Below are 19,963 nucleotides of genomic sequence, written 5' to 3'. Positions count from 1 at the left end.
CAGATGCCACTTCATCCAAAACCTGCAGAAATAAAGTGTGGCTTTTCCATTGACTTCAATAGAATTTATTTTCTGTTCAGATAGACGCTGTATCTCAAGAGAGATGCAATCTGTAGTGATTTTTCTTTCAATAGCTACAAGAAAAATGAATTTCCTATTAAAGTGGCTATAATCCATTTACCTGGGTTTAGGATTTTTGTAATTCCCTCTTGACACACTTATACAAAGAGTGTGGGCACATATTTTCACCTGGTCAGCCAAAGACCTGACCCTGCAATTATTCCTCAAGTGAGGCACCCTAGTGAAGCCAGTAGGCTCAACTCTGTGCTTGCTAGGAAGTTTACAACTCTATCAACTTAGACCAGAGTGCAAGAAGAATTTGTGAGCAAGATAGCGCCTCTAAAATAATGAGCTTGTTCTTTTAAAAGTTTTTTGTGGGTGTTGGAGCCATGGCTCCCTTTCATGTGGCCCTGCTGGAGTTAGTGTAGAAAACCCAAACTCGTGTGTATGTGGCCTGGAGCCTTGTGGAGAATCACCCTGAACAGTCCAAGTCCCTTGCTACAGCACTGAGGCTGAGCTAATAGACCTGACTCCTCAACCATCTTTATTACTAAAGTGATTAATCTGACTCCCATTTTGCAATGTCTCCTTTAACCAGCTTAGTCTTCATAGTGAACTTTTTCATCCCCTATTTCTGGCTTAAGCGTTTGGCTAAGAGAATGTCAGAAGCTTGTCTTCTGTGTTGCAATGAGTTGAACTTGCTTCAGAATATTCTGTGATTCTGAGTTATACTTTGAGTGATGTGTTCCCAGTTACAATTCGGAATGAAAATAATCCTTGCTTTGAGGAAAACAAAACCTGTGCTCTACGGAATTACTGGTATTGCAGCTAATGACTTGTTGTGACTCAGAATGCTATCTCTATGTTTGAACCCCAAGCCTCTTCCATCACTTTTTTGAAGCCTATATTAACACAGCATGGTTCATATTGGATCTTAACTAGACCTTGGCCTATCCTTCCAGGCACAACAGAAATTCTGAGCTCTTTAAAACCCAATGGAGACCTCATCTAGGCTGTCGTCTTGGGGGTTCTGTTAGAAGTCAGACTCTGATGCATATGTGTCTGCTCCCACCTCGTTTTGCCATGACAGTGCAGGTAAAAAGCATTTGAACTGCATGGTTTTCTCTTCTAAATTCTTTTCTGCATTTTATCCCAGAAGGACACTGTTCCTCTAGCATGACACAATTGCCAGAGGGCAGTAGGAGAACCACAGTGCTGGGAGTCAAGTGCATGTCATGCATATGTCTGCCAAGTCATGCACAGGTCTGCCAAGGAAATATAAAAATGTATGAGCCTGCCTCAACTTAATCTGTGACTGCATGTATTTACCAATAAGTTATCTCTGCAGTGCAGCTGAATGACTGCTTAGATCTAAGTAGTGTGCGTGTAGGCTAAGAGGAAGATTTGAAATAGTGACTGTGAAATAATGACCTTGAAAAGTGGTCAGTGATGCATTGAAGTAGTGAGTTTGAGCTCACTCAATTACTGAACCTTTCAGTTTAACAGTGTTGTGGTTGCATCTCTATTTAAAGAAGTATCTGGTAAGCAGATAAAAGTACCACATTCACGGCTGTTAAAACATTGTTTTCTTACTACTTCCTGTTCAGCAGCACATTTGGGCACAGCAAAGCGTGTGCTAGTTCTCTTGTAGTTTAAACTGTCAGAGACTTGTAAGCATTTACAGACAGTAAGAGCACAGGTGCATGGAAAATGTCCCAAAAATGTTGAAAGCCTACGAAGTGACTCTTCTACATTGACATGTACCTTTTGGCATTTCTTAGAGGCTAAAGTAGGTATTATGAATGTTTAAGATGTTTTCTTGGGGCATCGGAGTATTGGATTAAAGTGTCCGTGTGAAGGAGGCAGGACACAGACTGAATTTCTCTCTCTGTGCAATAACTGAAAAATGCAGTCGTGGACCCCGTTAAGTGTTGTGGGCAGCCTTACTCTGTCATGTGCAAATTCTGCATCTGCAGTGGTAGTAAAGTGGTTTGGAACCAGATGACCTTTAAGGTTCCTTCCAAACCATGATTCTATAAGTTTTTCCAAGAGGGTTTTCCCAAGAGAAATATCATGTCACATTTCACTGAGCTTCCAGGTTAACAGGACCGTGTTCTCTCAGAAGTATGGCTTTGCTGAAAAACTGAACAGCTCTAAGCAAGCTCTATTGTGGTTACCTCAAACTTGTAAACTAGCAGAACAGCCCCACAACTTTGATTTTTGCTTTGTTTCTAATCTAGGTTACTATGGCCTTTCTATTCATGTCCTGAGTGTGACTACTTAAGAAAGGTGTTTGTCTCTTTTATGAAATATGCTCCTTAGGAGTATTTTCTGTCTTCTTTTTTTGTTGTGTGTGCAGCTCCCACTTTCATAGCAGATAATTAGGAAAGAGTTACTCTATGTTGCTGTTATTGGTGCAAATAAATTCTTGCTGTGTTGCTTAGTCAGTGCTTTATTTGTAGCACTTTCCAGTGATGAAGAACTATTTGCATGAGTGACTTTTGTCCTTTTATAATCTAAGGAAAAAAATTACATAACATTTAAAGATGTGCTAGCCAGTTGAGTGATTTGGTTGTTCTTCAGATAGTTGTGTTCAGACTCTGATGTAACCTGATGAATAAAAAAATGCACATCCATCTACATCAGCACTGATGTACACTTGCTTGTATGTTCAGTTCTGTATGTCAGATATGACCAGGAGGAGCAAAGACATAGTGACTGAGATGGGAGTTGAACGACACCAAAGCAGCCAGCTGTGCTACCCTCTTCATGAGCAGTGCAGAAAGAGATGACATTTCCATCTTTAAAACTGGTTGTCATTTTAGGAGAAAGTGTGCAATAACTATGTAGTTCATAGAATACTCCTTAGGCAATGCTGTACAGCTGCTGAAAAGAAAGGTTCTTCTAAGTGGAGCTCAGGAACTTGACAGCATTTCCTTCAAGCAGAGGAGGCAGGTAGAACACAGGGGAAGCAGGCAGTCAAGCCATTTTCCAACCTTACCTACGACTCCCTAACGAAGAGGTAGCATATTATTAAGTAATATAGTGGGGTAGAGAGGCATGGGGAGGTGTATTATATGCTGTACCCACACCACAGTGGGGGAACAAAAAAAAGTACCAGCACACTTGAAGCTTGAAGATTAAGTGAGACAAACAAGAGAATGGCGTTAGTGTTACTTTGATCTTTGTGCACCAAGTTTTATTTTCTTCTCAGTACATAACTAAATGCATGCTTAAAACTGTTCCTCTTTGCTGTGAGTCAAGCAGCCTGGATAAAGCATTGCTCTACCCCATACTTGAAGTGAAACATTTTTTAGGAGTTAGAGTGCCATAGTAAAATTGAGAGAAGAGTGTAAATTATTTTCTGTCATTTTTGAAAACAATTATCTATTTTAGCTGAACAGTCACAACCTGGGTATTGCAGCTACTTGGGGAGAAAAAATTGTGGTAAAGGCTGACCATTTTGGTTTGTGGCTTTCTCCTATTGAATGCTTTTATACTGTGTTTGAGACATGCACATCATGACTTTACATCGTGGGACAGTTCACAGAGGGTCATGGAACCACACAGAGATGACAGGTTTTGATATGCCTTGCACCAGTTTTCCTGGAGTTGTTCTACAGCTCTGTAGCAACTAGCAAAACTGTGGTATCCTAAGAAAAGCTGGAATTTTCTCCATATGTATATGACTGCTTTTCTTTTAACCATTAGTAACTTCCAGTATATATCAAAAGTTTGCATTGATAACACTGTTGAACAAAGATGCAATATTGACATCAAAACCCAGAGTTTCTTTCTCCATAACTGGAGGTTAAGGAGGTTCTCTTAAAGAAAGTGTTGATAGCCTTTTTTTGGGCTGGGGGGAGGAGGAAAAAAACTCAGAGGCACTTGGTAGCTCACTGAGTTTTCTGTTACTGGATGCGTGATTCATGTAGTAATGCTGTGACTTGATGCTAATTTTTTTCCCTCTCAGCTTAGGCAATGAAATCCAGAGACAAACTATTCAGAAATGAATCTAATCTGAAGTACTTTTCAAATCTTGGTGTTATTACAGGACTGTCTGTCTTTGAAACTTATCAAAACACTTTATAAAGTGAAATCAGTAACACACTGTGCATCATACAGAGCACGATCGTACACCCAACACTGAATTAGAACAGCAGCAGCTCTGTGACATTGTTTAAAGCCATGGTGGAAGGATGCCATCAAATGAGGAATACAGGTTGGCTTCTCCTCAGTAGAGGCAGTAACACACAGTTTCCTTCACATGTTCAAGTAACTTTTTTCTCTTTGTGCAAACAGATCTATGGTATATATACAGAGTCTTGGCTCTGAATTTCCCATGAGCATTACTGTATTTGCAAGTCCAGATCTCCAATGACTTGCTGAGAGCATTAATTCATGTCTATTTGAGTACCAGAAAAATCTGGAGATTTAATGCTTTTAAAGATAAATGTGTCCAGGTTCTCAGGAAGGGCATTGTACTAGTACCTCTACAATTCCTGGAGTGGGGAAGTTTCTACCCTACCTAACAGGCTTGTGTTTTATAACGTGACTTATATATCAACTCAGTAATATTTCCCTGTGACTGTAGAGAGTCTGACAAAGTAACTGTGAAATACTACCTGTATTTCTCATTTTGATGCCAGTGTTTTTAAAGATGTCATAGTGATGATTTAGATGGTAACATTTTAGGTTTGGAGCAGCAAAGGAAGGGAGCAGAGCACCATTATAAGGAATTTTGTTAATGTGTGGCTAGCAGCACTTACAGCACCATTCTTTTATGTCTCTGCTTTTCCACTGTGACACCTGATGCTTTGAGCATCCTGATCCTGAGGTGGGTGAGGGACTCACCCTTGGCTGAACGCTTAGTAGTTTGCTATGGGCAGGCTACATTTTGAGCACTGTCTTTCCTGACACGACCTGCCTGCCCAGCTGCAGAGCAGGGTTGGAGTGTCCCTCCTGCACTGATTCACAATGGAAAGCCCTGATGACGGTGAAGCATGTGATGGGAGACAATTGGGCAAGGTTGTCTTATCCCATATGAGAGACCTGGCAGACTTAACAGGAAAAAGAACAGGGGCTTGTCTGGATGCATGAGCCCTTAGCAGCATTTCACTGATGTCTCCTAATAGGAGGTGGAGGGGAGGACCTGCAAATCTCTAAAACTTAGAAAATGCTGACTAAATAGTGCAATTTCACCTGTGAAATCAGCACTTATTAGAGCCAACTGGTTTCTTTACTGGTCAGAGAGATCCTATATTACTTCAGGGTTATTTTGTACAGATCAGCCATATCCCTCCCCTCACCAGGACACCAAGGCTGCTGATTAACTGGCAGATGCCTTGCTGTAGCTCAGAGATGAAGATGTTTGTTATCCTGGAACAGAATCAATAATTTTGTTGCTTTGCATCCAATGTCTGTAATTCCTGGCAAGCACAAGGACTTTTCTGCTATCTTAACCCTAACGACTATTTAATTAGAGGATTTTAAAAGGGTAAATACATCCGGGTAAATACATCCATCTGTCCTATGCAAAGACTTTCTTATGACGATAAGCTGAGCAGCCAGAACATCAGATCCTTCAAGATCCTTTCTTTCAGGTCAGCTCTCTTCTGTACTCATCTTTCTGCCTTTAAGAATATAGTTTATCTAGTGCCCTCAGCAGGTGCTAGAGCCTTCCCAGTGCTGGTGAATTCTCACTCTCTTTGTTTTCCAACTTCTCCTCCCATCTCTGTTCAAAGTGTGTCTTATCTTCAGAAAGCAGAGCATGCAGTGAAAACAAACCAATATATATGTACAGTAAATATCAGGTCAGGATACGTAACTCGGTTTACCACAGCAGGGTAGCATTTCTGAGATAGGTGTTTAAGGTACAGAAAAGGATTTTCTGGGCTATCAGATACATGGCTTCTGTCGGGAGAAAAGTAATAGGGTTTGTGTTGCTTCATTAGAATAACAAATGAAAAAACAGAGTGCACTGAATGCCAAAGCCATATTTATCTTCATGCCATATTCAGCGCTTTCTCGAGGTGAATGTTCTCGCTCAGAAAGGAATTGTGAAAATGCAGACTGAGGCAGCAAGTTCCAAAGTCTCTGTGCACACTTTTCATCAGCACATTTTGAATTCCTTTGCTCTCAGGAAATTCCTCGGGTTATGGATACTTGAGTTTAATGATGAACCTGTTTCATCAAAGGTTGAATCAGGATCTTGGGCCTTGCTGGAAAGGGCAACTGGGCAATACTACAGAGAAGGCAGCAGTAAATGTTACAGATACCTCCTTGGAGTTTTGGGGGTTTTGTGGGTGGGGGTGAAATTTTTGGATTTTTTTTTTTTGTTTGTTTTTCCTCTGGTGGGAAAGCTGATGGACAAGCACTGCAGTGTATTGCTATCTCAGCAGTGTCAGTGCCACTTTTTTGTGGTTTGTGGTCTTACCATTATTGCTGTAGGCTGTTTGCATTTTGTGGTACGGGTTAATTCCTTTTTAATAAATTCAGGTCATTTCATACAACACCTTGTTTTTAGAGCAACTTCTCAGAAGAAAGCCATGAAAAAATGAATGCTGGTTATGAAAGGCTATAGGCTTAAAGTCTGAGAGTACTGCATCATTTATAGCACTTTTATGTAAGTGTGCCAACTTCTTTGATTTATGTGTGTGTATATTTGGACTTCTTTTCTTCCTGCTATCCCAGAAATTGATTCTGTTTTGTCATGCCTCTGGGCCTATTTAAAGACTGCATCATGTTCCATCACCTGCCTGATTACAGTGAATACACTGGAACAAGTGCCCAAACACTTCACTTCCAGAGGACAAGGGCATTTGTGGCTGCCTGCGAGGATGAGGACAGGTGGTTTTGCTACTGCACAGAACATGGATGCCTCTGTTCTGGGGATCAGAAAAGGGAATGGTGTTTGTGTGCCTTTCCCAGGATGTGTCCTCCCTCATTCTGCAATTGGAAATTTTATCTGAATGTGACTGGTCAAGGTGTTTGGGATTGTGGCAGCCTAATAGGGGTAAGTGGTGTTACAGAGGTGTGCAAGTTGGTTTTGATGCATCTCCAATGTGTCAAACTTATATGCCAGCTCTAAACACTGTGCACCCACAAGCACCTTCTTTGGGCTGTGTCAGACATGGTGTTACTCTGCTGCTCAGCACATTCCTGCCAGGACAACCATGGACGGAAGCATGGCGAGACACCTTCGGAAGCACTTGCAAAAGAAGGATCACATTAGATTTACTGAGTGGTAGCTTTCCAGAGAGGCATAGAAATCCTACATGTTTTCTGACTTCTTTGGTTATTTACCATGACAGATTAATCTAAAGCTCCTGACTGAACCCATTGAGTGTTAATATGATTATTGTCCAGCCACTTTAGAGGGAAGAAGGTCTGGTAATTTAAGGAGATGAAGACGAGTGTGTGGAAAAAGCACTTAGAGATTTCCACCCCCTGGGCATGAAAGCACTGTGTCTTGGAAGTAACCTGTGAGAGAATATGAAGAGCACCATCTACTGATGCAGAAGAAAATAAACCATGTGTATGCAAAGCCTTTTCTTTTCCTTCTCTTTAATCAAGTTGTTGCTTACTTTCTCAGTGCAGGCTTTAATCTGGATTTTGTTTACCTGTAGCAAGATATTTTAACTATTGACTCCCCTTGCTAATGGTGCTGATAGAGAAGATGATGTGCTTTTACATGATCTGTTCTGTCCATCAGCAATCCCACCAAAGAAGGGGCCCATTTAGCACCCTTGATATGCATAGATATGCCTGCCAAATATATCAGCTGCCTGCCTAATCCTTATTGTCATGGCAGTTGCTTTCAGTATCAGGTTAGAAAAGCATGTTGAGCTTCCACAGACTGTCATGGTCTCTTTCCAGTGCCAGTTCCCCTCAGCCTTCTGCCTGAAAACTGAATGATTTGTGACAACCTTACCTGACAGCTTTATGTGTTCCATGGTTGGAACACTCTGCAAACTTCAGGGATGATACTACCATAGTTTGTTGTGCGTGGGAGTGGGTCATGAGGGTCTTTTTGCTGTCAGCTCCTGGGCAGACCATGCTGCGTTCACCTTAGAAATTTGGAATCATCTTAAAATGAAAGTGTAGTTTTTTGCCTCTCTGGATCTCTGTCAGCCTGAACTGCCCCCTCTCTCCTATGGAGGACTGTCTCTATATTTCAATCTTGTGTCCTCATTGCTGACTAGTGCTCCATCACCAGGCCCTCTTGTTCAGTGTCAGATTGGGCATGAAGTTGCATCATTCAGAATCCTTGGTTAATTTAAATTTGCTTAATTCAGGTGAGCTCCTACAGGAATTATCAGACCTGCAGAGATATCTGTGTCTCATACGCTGCAATGTTTCTATCCTGTTACTGCCTGATGTATGAAAGAGCATGGACTTGCTTTCTATTTTAGAGAAGCACAAGGCTGCCTCTTTTGTTGTACACCAGCACCACTTAGTGCTGAGATGTTCCAGAGGCCACTAATGGAAAAACAAGTTTATATATGATGATGTTCAATTTCTATGTGAAGCCTAAGTTTGTGAGGCTTTGTGGCAGCACCTAACTGTTCTCTGTTCTGTCTTTGCTCTTTCTTCCCTGCCCACCTCCGCTTTATAGAGTATATTTCACAGCGTATTTTCCTACTGTAGCAGTACATCTGTCAAGCACACAGCTTATGCGCTGGAGTCTAGGGTACAACTCATGTCTTGGGCCACCCCTTGCCAGCCATCAGCCAGTCAATTCCAAAACTATAGATCCAGCAACTGCTGTGGCTACAAACTTCAAGATTCTGGGTGTTCTGCGTTTCCAAGTTTCTGTAAACTCTAACGGATATGAACAGATTGAATGCAGTCAGAACATTAACAAGGGAGAGAGAATCTTAGACTGGTTATTCTGCTCGGGGAAAAAAAGCCAAAAGTGATTTTTGGATAGTGAAGTGCTACCAGCTTGGGGTTGTTTTCTCTTGGTTTTTTACTCCATTAATCAGCTGATTTAGTAGAGGTATTTTCTTCTTAAAAACCTTGTTTTACAAAATCTGCTGAGTTCAGTTTAGTGCAGGTGATTACAGTGAGGGACAAGAGTCTTTATTCTTGCTTATGTCTGTTATCTCTGAACTGCAGAAAACAGATCTGGAACTACAGTAGCATCTCATTTCTTGGGAGGGAAAGAGACAAGTAAAGCATTGAAACATTCCACTCTTCTGAACATATTCTTCCTGATGCCAGAGGAATGTAAGACTTGAATGAAACTACTGCTGCCTTACCTTGCTCTGACACATAAACTAACATGAACAAAAAGAAATATGTAAGATTTTTGTGCATCACAAGCTTTAACAAATGATATTTCTGATGCCTTACATATTTAAATGTGACACTTTTGATACAGACTCAAGATGTTTCATAGCTAATTATTTCTTTCATTGTCACAGATAGCATTTGGTGGTCACTTTCTGAACAAGTGTAGACCAGCTGATGCTTGTTTACAAACAGTGCTGCCTAAAGCAAGACTTGGAGAGTGAGCACAGGCTGCCTGAGCAGAGCTCACCTACACAATACTAGGCAGCAGAAGCTGCTGTTTGTGGTACATCAGATTCTAAATGTTTGGACAATATCCAGATGTTTTGATTGCAGTTTTCCTAGTGCAAATAATCTCCATTGTCCTCTCCAAAACCCTTGGCCTGGTACTCATGTGTAGTAGAAAACAGCAAAGTACAGAGGTGGCAGCTGCAGAAAGACAGCAAGATCTTTAGGATCAGGGCATAGGGAAAATGGAGACTCCTCTCCTTTAGAGTGCTCAGCAGTCATGCACCCCTGAGGGACTAGGGCATAAATACCTTCAGCTAGTATGAAAATGAATCAAGCTGACAAAAGCACTGTCTCTTTTTATTTCATGGTGAAGGGAAAATGCTTATATAATTTTCTATTTACACCTGGTTTTGACTATCATCATATTCCTTGGTTTTCACAGAAGAGTGGGGAAGTGTGGAGATACAACTGTGTAAAGTTTCTAAGTTTGTCACAGTTATCTGGCAAGTATCAGCCAAAGCCTTCCAGACAGAGGCATCATCTGCTTGCTCTATGCTTTATTTAAGCCATTTTCTTATTTCATTGTAAGACTCCATCGCAGCTTCCAGTTCACTCAGCAAGTGAACTGAAAGAAGACTTTGTTGCTTCTTTTTTCTATACTAAATAATTTGGTTGTAGTAACTGATTTGCCCAGTAAAGAATATCAGATGGAGGATTGGTGAGAGCTTCCATAGCTAGAAGAGTTTAATATTTCACAACAAAATATATTTAGGACTAGAAACTGATTTCCAGATTAGATAGAAGATTTTGTGATCCGTATCGTTTCTTACAATGAGGAGTGCAGCTACTGTGTCTTTGCATACTGACTGGAAAGAATTAATGATATACTTTAATTTTTAAAACTGTTTCATTATCCTAAAAATATGTGGGTAGGTTAAAAAAAAAGGCACATTTGTTTGGGGGCTTTTCATCTTTGTTTGAACTTTGTATCTCTTTCTTCAGGTTTGAAGTTCAAGCAGATCTTGCAGCAAAGATTATGTTTTAGGCACAGCAGTGTGAAACAATCTACCTCATGACACTTTTCTTCTAGTAGAATTTGAGGGTTTGGTCTTGAACTGCAAGGAAAGATTTTACCTGGAATAGGTAACACTCTAACGAAGTAAAGCTAAATAGAGATACAAAAGCGTTCTAGCTGTGTATTTGTCATTTGCTCCATGCCAGTGCATCCCAAGGCTTAAAATTTTTTTCTTGAAGCTGGAGTTTTCTCTGGGAATTATTACTTTTCTTGTTTTATAATCTAGCCTGGGGAAGTTTTGGGAACAAGTATGGTAGTGACACTTTGTGTTGTCTTGGGTTTGATGTTGCTTGTTTGTTAGTAGCAATTCTACTACTTTTATGGACGTTTTCCTTTATATCCGAGGTCAAAAAAAGCCATCTAGATAAAATGAACACTGTCTCAAAGTATTCCTGGTTGCTGCCACACACAAAATTTGTAGAAGACTGAAGCTTTAGTTGGATCCCTGCACTGCCTGTGCAGGCACAGAGGTGGGAGGGGGTGCGGTGGGGGGCCCTGGCAGGTGATGCAGAGATTTCATCTCTGCATCTAAGCTAACAGCCGATCACCAGCAGCGAGGGGGAGGCAGGTCCCTGTTGTTTTGCATGAACCCTCGTGCCTTATTTAACCTGTAAAACCCACTGAGCATCCAACTACTTTCTGTGCCGCTGTGGGAACACAGCCTTGATCTCTGCCTTGTGTGGCCCCTGTGGGGGACAGTTTGACCTTCCACAGGGGCTTGAACTCCAACAGCCCCAGTCAGAGCCCATGTCCAGGGCAGGCTGGCAACACAGGTACTGCAGGGGATGAAATGGGGCTCTGCCTGAGATGAGTCATTGGTGCCCTGCAGCCAGTTTTCTCTCTTTTGCAGGTCCTCCACAGCCTTTGATGGAGCACAGAGGCAGCAATAGCTCATTTTCTGGCTGGCAGGGCCAGAGCAGAGCCATCTTCGTCTCATGTCTAGAGCTAATGACCTTTATAGATGTGTATATCCATGATAATGTCATTCTTTTGTGGTGTCAAATTTTATATTAGCCCATTTTATATTTACCCAATGACTATATGAAAGGCAATATGCACCTTTCTATGTTTGAGTAGCTTGCACAGAAAGCTCACGATTGGACTTGGTAACATTTACTGAATGAGTTTTCCATGAAAAGGTCACTTTAAATAAGATCTAAAATTTTCATTAAAAATTGTTTTGATGTTTCATTTTGGAAAAGCTTGAGCAAGTATTTCTTGAATACTTTCCTTGACTCCCCTGTTTCAGCAGCATGTCACCATATATTTCTAACTCAAAGAGTTGTGGATAAACACTACTTACTTTTCAGAATCTCATTTTAAATGATTGACTTTGGGGTCAAAGCTTTTTGAAACTTCTGGACTTTTTCAAAGGACAAAGTGTATTGTAACTATGACTAGTTAGACTAATGTTTCTTTACAGTGGAACATATTCTTCTGAGTTTATTATCAAAACAACTTTTATTACTTGGAGTGGGTCTACAGGGGAAAATGAGAACAAAAATGGAACAAGGACTGAAGAGACAGGAGGTTTTGAAACAAAAATAATATAGAGATGTAAGGGAAGTGGAAAAACATGTGGCAGGGACCAGTAATTAGGGCAACAAAATATAGCCAAACGATTAATAAAACTGAAGATACCTGAATGAAAGGGGACAGTTATAAAAAAGAACTCCCAAAAGTAAATGGCAGGAAGGGTTTGTATCACCACTGAAATGAGATGTGGAGACATGTAAGGAAAGAGAAGTGCAGTGAATTCATAAGGAAAGGAAGGTGAGGGGAGGAAGAGAAGGGAAGTCTGTTGGTTCTTTAAGCAGATTCAAGCCAGATCTCCAGGGACTGGAACATTTCCATCCCTTACCTGCAGTTAGCATGTATGGTAGCTGGTTAGCACCTGTTGAGATGTTAAGTGACTTGCTGAGGGCTTCAGTCGAGTGGTGTCTGCTACCTCCTCACCGTTCAAAATGCTGCCCACCCTGCATGATAATATTTCCCAACAAGCCCAAGATCACCCTAATGGCAAATGCTTTTATTGGGGCATTAAGTAATGTGCCCTGGGACTCTCAGTGGGCAAGAACAGTGTCTCACAAATCGCAAAGGGATTGTTGAACACGGCCAAGCAATTTAGAGGACTTAGATTATGGTTTAGAAGATGGATGCCAAAGGTGAATGAGAAAAGGTCACTGACCTTTCCTGATATGCAACCCATGTTAGCAGCACTGCTGCACAGTGAATAATTTAACTTCCTCCTGTCAGCTGCCTGACTGGCTGACAAGCCCATCTGAACCTTTGTAATTGAAGGCAAAAAAAATTTACCATACCCTCTTCAAATCTTTAGTCAGTCCCCTACTCCTAATCCCTCTTTCAGCTCTGCGAGAAATAAGTGAGGCTGAAGCCTGTTTTCAAGTTTTCTTCACAAATTAAAGGCTAGATAACCATACTCTGCAGATTCCTTGCAGTAGTAGCTGAGCCATCCTTTTGATAGGGAAAGTAGCGTGTGGCCGAAGATGTGATGTCCTGGAAAATTAATTTCTTCCTGAGGGTTCTTGGCAGCATGGTTCAAGGCCCCATATTAATATCTTTCAGCCAATGTCCTGGATCTTAATCTTTCTCCTTTTAAATCCTAAGAGTAATTTAGGTCAGAGAAGACAGTAAGAAATCAGCTCCCTTCTGAGGGTCAGGAAGAGAATGACTCTAAGAGCTCCAAGTAAAGCCAGATCAAACTCATTGACCAGCACCTGCACAAAAGCTTTAGGGAGTTTCTTGGTGGGTTCATAAAATAACTGCTAGAGGAAATAGCAACATCCATACAGAGAAGGGTTACCATGGCAATTCTAGGCTAAAAAAGGGACCTAGTTTAAAAGTCCTTCACTACTGGGATTCATCATCACCATGGCTGGGCTTCACAAATGAAGATTTAGGAAGGGTCTATCCACTTTTGTCACAAGCACGCTGGTGGCTAATGAGGCCAATATGAGATAGACATGTCAGGTTGCAAAAGGCACAGCAGAAAGACTCCTTAGGTGGTATATTCTGCAAGACACAGTTCTTTCTGCGTTGTCTTTTCTCCTCGAGAGTGACCTGGGATTCATAGAGCATTGTGAATCCTTCACTCACACTTTCATTTTGAATGACAATTTGTAATGAAGAAACAAACTGGCTTGTGGCAAAGAGAGTAGGCTCCAGGAGGTCTGCTGACAGGAGACCTTTTGCCCAAATGGCTTGAGCAGGGCAAACAGATGTCTCCTTCAGTGAGCTATTTTGAATCTAGGAAAGGTGGGATGTGATCCTTTGAAATACTATATATATAAGGGCAGGCAGTATAATTTGAGTCAGCCATTGTGATATCAGTTGGTCAGTGCTGGCAACCCAGGACCTAACTATTCCTAAAACAGTTCTGTATATTCTTGTCTCTACAGTTCCAGCTCCGCTCTTCTTGGCTCTAGCACTTGCTTTGTTACTGTGCTATTGTAAGAGAGAGCACAAAGAACAAACTTGCTTTTACTGTCAAGTGAACTTGAAACAGAGTTGCACTTGGAGAAAGCTTGGGTTTACTCCTAGAGTTTGTCTGAAGGCTACAGATCCATGCAAAAGGGACGGGTGGGGGATGCATACAAATCCATGAATACTACAAAACTAGGTAAATACTGGATATTGTGCAAATCCGTTACCTAAGCAGTGACAAAGTTTGGAAATTCTCTGACTGAAGGAAACATCTGGTTTACCTCATTTGTTCCCTTTCTGCTTTGCAAGAAATAGCTGTCTTATAACTGGAAATTTAATCAAGTAAAGCAAACCATTTCCTCCAGTGTCTCCTTTTATTCCTACTACTCGTGCAAGGCTGTCCAAAGAAGAATTGAAAACCTGGATGACTTCTCAGTATGTACGTATCCATATTTTTTTGAATAGTAATAGCTTTTGTAAGATACTTCAACACACAACTGGCTTACAAAAGTACCTTAAAACCAGAAATTAGCTTACAAGCCAGACAGGTATGTATGTGGGTTTGGGGTTTCTTTTTTTCTCACTTCCAGCAAAACCACTGCAAATTGGAGGACGCCACTGTGCTGAAAATGACTGTGAGAAAGACTTGGCTTTGATGATCATCTGTCTTCAAGTTGAAAAAATTCCTGTTTCAATACTCTTGTCTACATTTAAAACTTTGGTGCAAAATAACTATTTCAAAGTTTTTGTATACCGTGGACTAAAAGTTATTAATGTTTTTGGGTATATTTTAAAACATATTAATGTTTTTCCTCTTTCTGAAAAAAACCCAAACATTTTCCTTTCATTTACTTAATTTTTTGTGAGTTCTCTGAAAGTCTTCCTGTCCTAAATCATAGAATCATAGACTAATTTAAGTTGGAAGGAACCTTTAAATGCTGTATAGTCCAACTCCCCTGCAATAAACAGGGACATCTTCAACTAGACCAGGTTGTTCAGAGCCCTATCCCACCTGATCTTGGACACTTACAGGAATAAGACATCCACTACCTTTCTGGGCAACCTCTTCCAGTCTTTTACCACACACACAACAGAGTGTAGTAAAAAGCATTTCATGCAGAGCTTTCTGTTCGGTGTGGTATTCATGCTAGCAGCACAAGGTTGTTTTACCTGTTAACTTCAAATCTTTACACACAAGGGAGACATAACTCCCGGTTCATTGTACGGATAGAAATTAAACAGATCCATCTGTCTCTTGGTCTTTTAACTGTTTTCATGTGCAGTGTGTCTAAGATGTCTTGATTCTTGGTGAAGACATTGCTCTGTGGCATCCAAGAGCAAACCTGCCTGGAAGAAAATAGTGTGGAGTGCTATCTGTGGCGTGGACTATACAGGGTAGCTCCACTGAGTTCAGGTAAGTATACAAATTCCTGACTACTTTCACAGATGCTGGTTAATGTAAAACTAACGAATTATGGGAGCTGGTAGTTATTTCTGGTGCTAGTGAGTAGTGACGTTATTTTAGCAGAAGGGGACAGAAAAAGCAGTGATTTGTGGTGTTCAGTGACTCCTGCATATTAATGGTGTTGTGCTTTAATCCCAGCTGGTAACTAAATACCACACAGTCTGAGAGGAGGTATGAAGTTGGTCCATAATCACTGAGTATTTTTCTTGGGTTTTTAGCCATCTCTAAGAGCACTAATACCTTTGCAGAGGTACTAAACACTGTTTGAAATCAAATGAAAAAAAAATAGCATCTAATCAAGAGTGTTAATGAATGAAGCCATACTGAAAGCTTATCAAGAGTGTACTTGACCTGAATGATACATCTAAAAAAATATGCTGTTGTGAGAAGAGCCCACTGGATCAGCTGGGTGATCAGTGTAGCATGCAAACAATATTTGCTTGAGGTGTTCAGCTTGGGATTTCATTATTTTGATTGAAAGGAAAAACGATTGGTGGCTTGTTTAAGGTAATTAACAGGAAAGCATCTAAAGGGAAAGGCAACTTGTTCTTCCAGAACAAACAGCAAAAAGCACCCTGAAATCTACAAAATACTTTTAAGGGCATCAACATTTGAAATAAAATTAGTCCCTTTACATCCATAAGACTCAGGATTACCTTTATTCCAGGAAACTGAAGTATCCTCTTGGCTCTGAGACTAGCTTGCAAGTTGCTACACAAAATCAAATTTTAAGGCTCCCAAGAAATAAGCAAGTGCAACTTGTGCAACTTGCATGCAGTGCTAAATCAGCAGGGTTTTTAACGTAAAATGCACTATGTCTGTAACTTTTCTGACAAGGTACAGGAAGAATAGGAGAACATAATTATTTTTTTAGTTCAAGGTCATTCATCTTTCACTCTTGGTACTCAGTCTTTTAATATTCACATCCATATATAAGGAATCTCTTTGTGGCTGTAAATGTGATTTAGCAGGTGATTTTCTTTGAAGCTGAAAAGAACATGATGGAAACATGAGGTAATTTAATGCATTATTTTATAGTTGCAGTGGTAAAAGTATATATTAAAAGACTTGGATTTTCTTGTAATGAAGTTACTACGTGTATGTTTTAGGCAAGGATGTTCAAATTCCTGGAATGCCAGAAAGAACTAATGCTGTTTCAAAAACTAGATGTATACATAAGTAACTATCAGTATTACATTGCTTGCCAAACATGACTGCAAAAACATGAAATAAAGGACAAACTTTTTATATATTCTAAATATTGCTCAATCTACCCATGTGACTATTTTATACTTAGTGTTTTGGACTAATATACATTTACATACTTACATGAATGTATGTATATATGCATATACATGTACACGTGTATGCACTGCTTCACGTTCCAGTTCTCACTGTCAGGTTCCCAGAGTAACTCAGCAGTTTACATGCATTATTACTATAATATGTATGTAAAATCTTGCCACTGTTACAATTTATTGCTTTTTCTGCCCAGAAAGCTCTTTTCTTTGAGGGCACAAAGGATCCTGGAGGAGGGACCATATTTACCTGTGGTTGCAAAGTGTCAGACACAGTAGGTGAACTAAAAATTAATTAATAACATATAAATCCTTTCTCTTCTGTCCTGATACTAAACAAATGTTTGGGGCCCAGGCAGATCATAGACCATATCTATTAAGCTATTTTCAAGTGATCATCTTTTGGAAAAGCATTAAGCTGAATTATCTTTTACTTACCTTTGCCTTCTTCAGCAGCATAGCTACAGCCTATAAATGGTACCTCTTAATTCCTCTCATGTTGAAACATTTCCTAAAGGTCAGATATGCTCATGACCAAACCTGTTGGTCTAAGTTCATGTTCCTTCTCCAGCACTTAGAATGCAAATGATGTGAAATAGTCTAGCATTAAAAAGTGCTAATTAGCTCAACGTGAAACACTAAAATGAAGAAAGTGTAGGTAGGTTATATCCATCAACCCACTAGATTTTTCCTAATAACTTTCTCATTGATTTAGAAATACATATTCTAGTCTCTCATGGCTATTGAGTCAGTCCTACAATAGTTAAGTAATATGAAAAGACTGAATTCTTTGCAGATCTCTAAATGGCCACTTGAAGTTATTTAAATCTTATAGCTGCTTTTCTTAGATAATATCTTCTGATAATGAAACAGTTCTAAGCATTTTAAAAGCTCATCTTTCTTCCTTTTGAACATAAAAGGATATCAAAACATAGTATTTAATGGGAACACAGTAAAAGCTTAAATTATGGAAAGTTCCTGCCTCCCATTAATAAACCCGAGATTGCAACAGGCTCAGAGGGAAGTGAGTTGAGTTTTGTAGTTGCCAGTAATACCCTCATTGCTTCAGTGATAGGAAGGAAAAGGTGATTCAGAATCATTCTGCTTGGCCTCATGCCAAAAGGGAATTTGTTCCCTGATTTTCACTACCAGCAATCAATAGAAAACATTCCAATTTGGATATTTTAGGATTTGAGGTGGAATCAGAACTTCTCAACCATTTTCCTAGAGTTATCTTAAAATACTGTTTCATGTATTTGTGGAACATCAGAATAACAGGATTAACAAGAAAAAGTTGAGTCATAGAGAAACTTGACGCAACCTATCAAACAACTTATAGCTGTGTGGTTTATAATGATAAGCTGCTGAAACTTTTTCAGGTTCCATGTTTTCCAGGTTGGAGTAACACTGAAAAGTTTTGTCACACTGAAGTTTCAAGAGATAAGTTTAATTATGTAGCATAGTTCCTTTGCATTTAGGTAATGAGGACAGCAAGTGAGAACACAGCACGATATCTCACCTTGACATTACTGGGGCGTCTCTTTGTTCATATTATGAGGATTTTGCCAAAACAATGGGACAGGAAATGTGACAAACTCAGAAGAAAAGAAGAGATCTGTGGCAAGAACTGGAGCAATAGAGAGTTTGAGCTAATTAATCAAATCTAGTATTGCTGGCAACTGGCCACCTCTGTGCATTAAGTCAAATTTTCCTTAATTTATACCTGGGAGGTACATGTAAGAGACATTTAAAACCATAATTTAGAAAAAAAGAGAAAAAAAGAAAAGCAGCTGCGACTTGTTTACTTTGACTTGTTTTCTTTAGCTTAATGAAGAGTCTTCCAGGTCAACTCAGGTCTACCAAAAGGGTTCAGAAACACTTTGTTAAAGACTCTGCTTTATCTCAACCTTTTGTAAGTAGGGACCATGCATTTTGTCATGACTCGGAACAGCTGTTGCAGGTGCTGTGCCTCAGAGTTTGTGGGATTTTACACCGATTATGACACAGAGAAAGGAATTGCTCAGGAAATCCAGCTACATATATCCATATGCAAAAAGCCATTGCTCAAATTTAATCGGGTAGGATTACAAGTGAAAAATGGCCTTCATTAGCATAATATTATTTTCAGGATACTATTAGGGGTTAGGAGTTTCTCCAGAGAACTTGCACACCACGTTCATCAACAGAAAGCAACAGCAATTCTCTCTTCCAGAAAAACTTCCGATTTACATAGCCAGCCTTGAGTCATGATGCAGGTTTTATAAATGACTTTGTCAATCTAAAAGATGCTTGCTATTCAAATTATGAAGCCCCTGTGAGTACAGGCCCATTACTCTGAATAGAGAGGCCATGAAAACATCAGTAATTCTGACATAAAACTGATGTATTGTGTAATAATGTTTCACGTAGAACCTGGAGCTTCATTTATCAGCAATGTCTGTATCTGGGTTTTGTTCAGGTTACAAATGAAACCCTGAATGCTTCAGTCACATCACAGATGTTAATAAAATGGCATAATAGAGAGGCTGAGCAAGATGGATTCGGGATGTAATGACTCTTTCGAGCCAAATGCTCATGAAGATTAGTGAAGGAGGATGGATGAGAATCTCCACCTCAAAATTATGCTGAGCATCTTCCTACCAATAGCAAATTGATCTATCTGCTGTGGAAGAAGTAAATAGGTAAAAGGCAGGTTTCTTACCTAAGTGTCAGCTTGAACAATTCAGCTCATTCTAGTAGCTTTGACATATTGCTAGTTGCTGGTTTTGACCATTAACTTTCCCTACATGTAGATCAAAATTATTACAGGGAAAGCTAGCAGTTAAAATCCAGCAGAATGTGGGTTTGGAAGGAAAGGCAAAATTGGATAGAGAACAGGGTAGGAAAGAAAGGGTGAAAGGAACGGGATTCAGAAAAGTCTAAGGATAAATTTGAAGCTAAAATGCAAATCAACTCATATAACTTAAAGCTGCTTTTTCTGTCTTACAATAATCCATGTGTGTGTTACCAGATTCAGTGACTTAGAGAGTAAAGAGTTAAGTTTTCTTGACCACAGCCTGGATCTGGAACTCCTCTGAGGAAGCCCTTGTGATTTAG

This window comes from Manacus vitellinus, unplaced genomic scaffold (genome assembly GCF_001715985.3).
Source record: "Manacus vitellinus isolate BGI_N305 unplaced genomic scaffold, ASM171598v3 scaffold_34_pilon, whole genome shotgun sequence".
NCBI classification, from domain to species: Eukaryota; Metazoa; Chordata; class Aves; order Passeriformes; family Pipridae; genus Manacus; species Manacus vitellinus.
The sequence above is the reverse complement of the archived record's forward strand: the minus strand, read 5'-3'. Positions refer to the sequence as shown.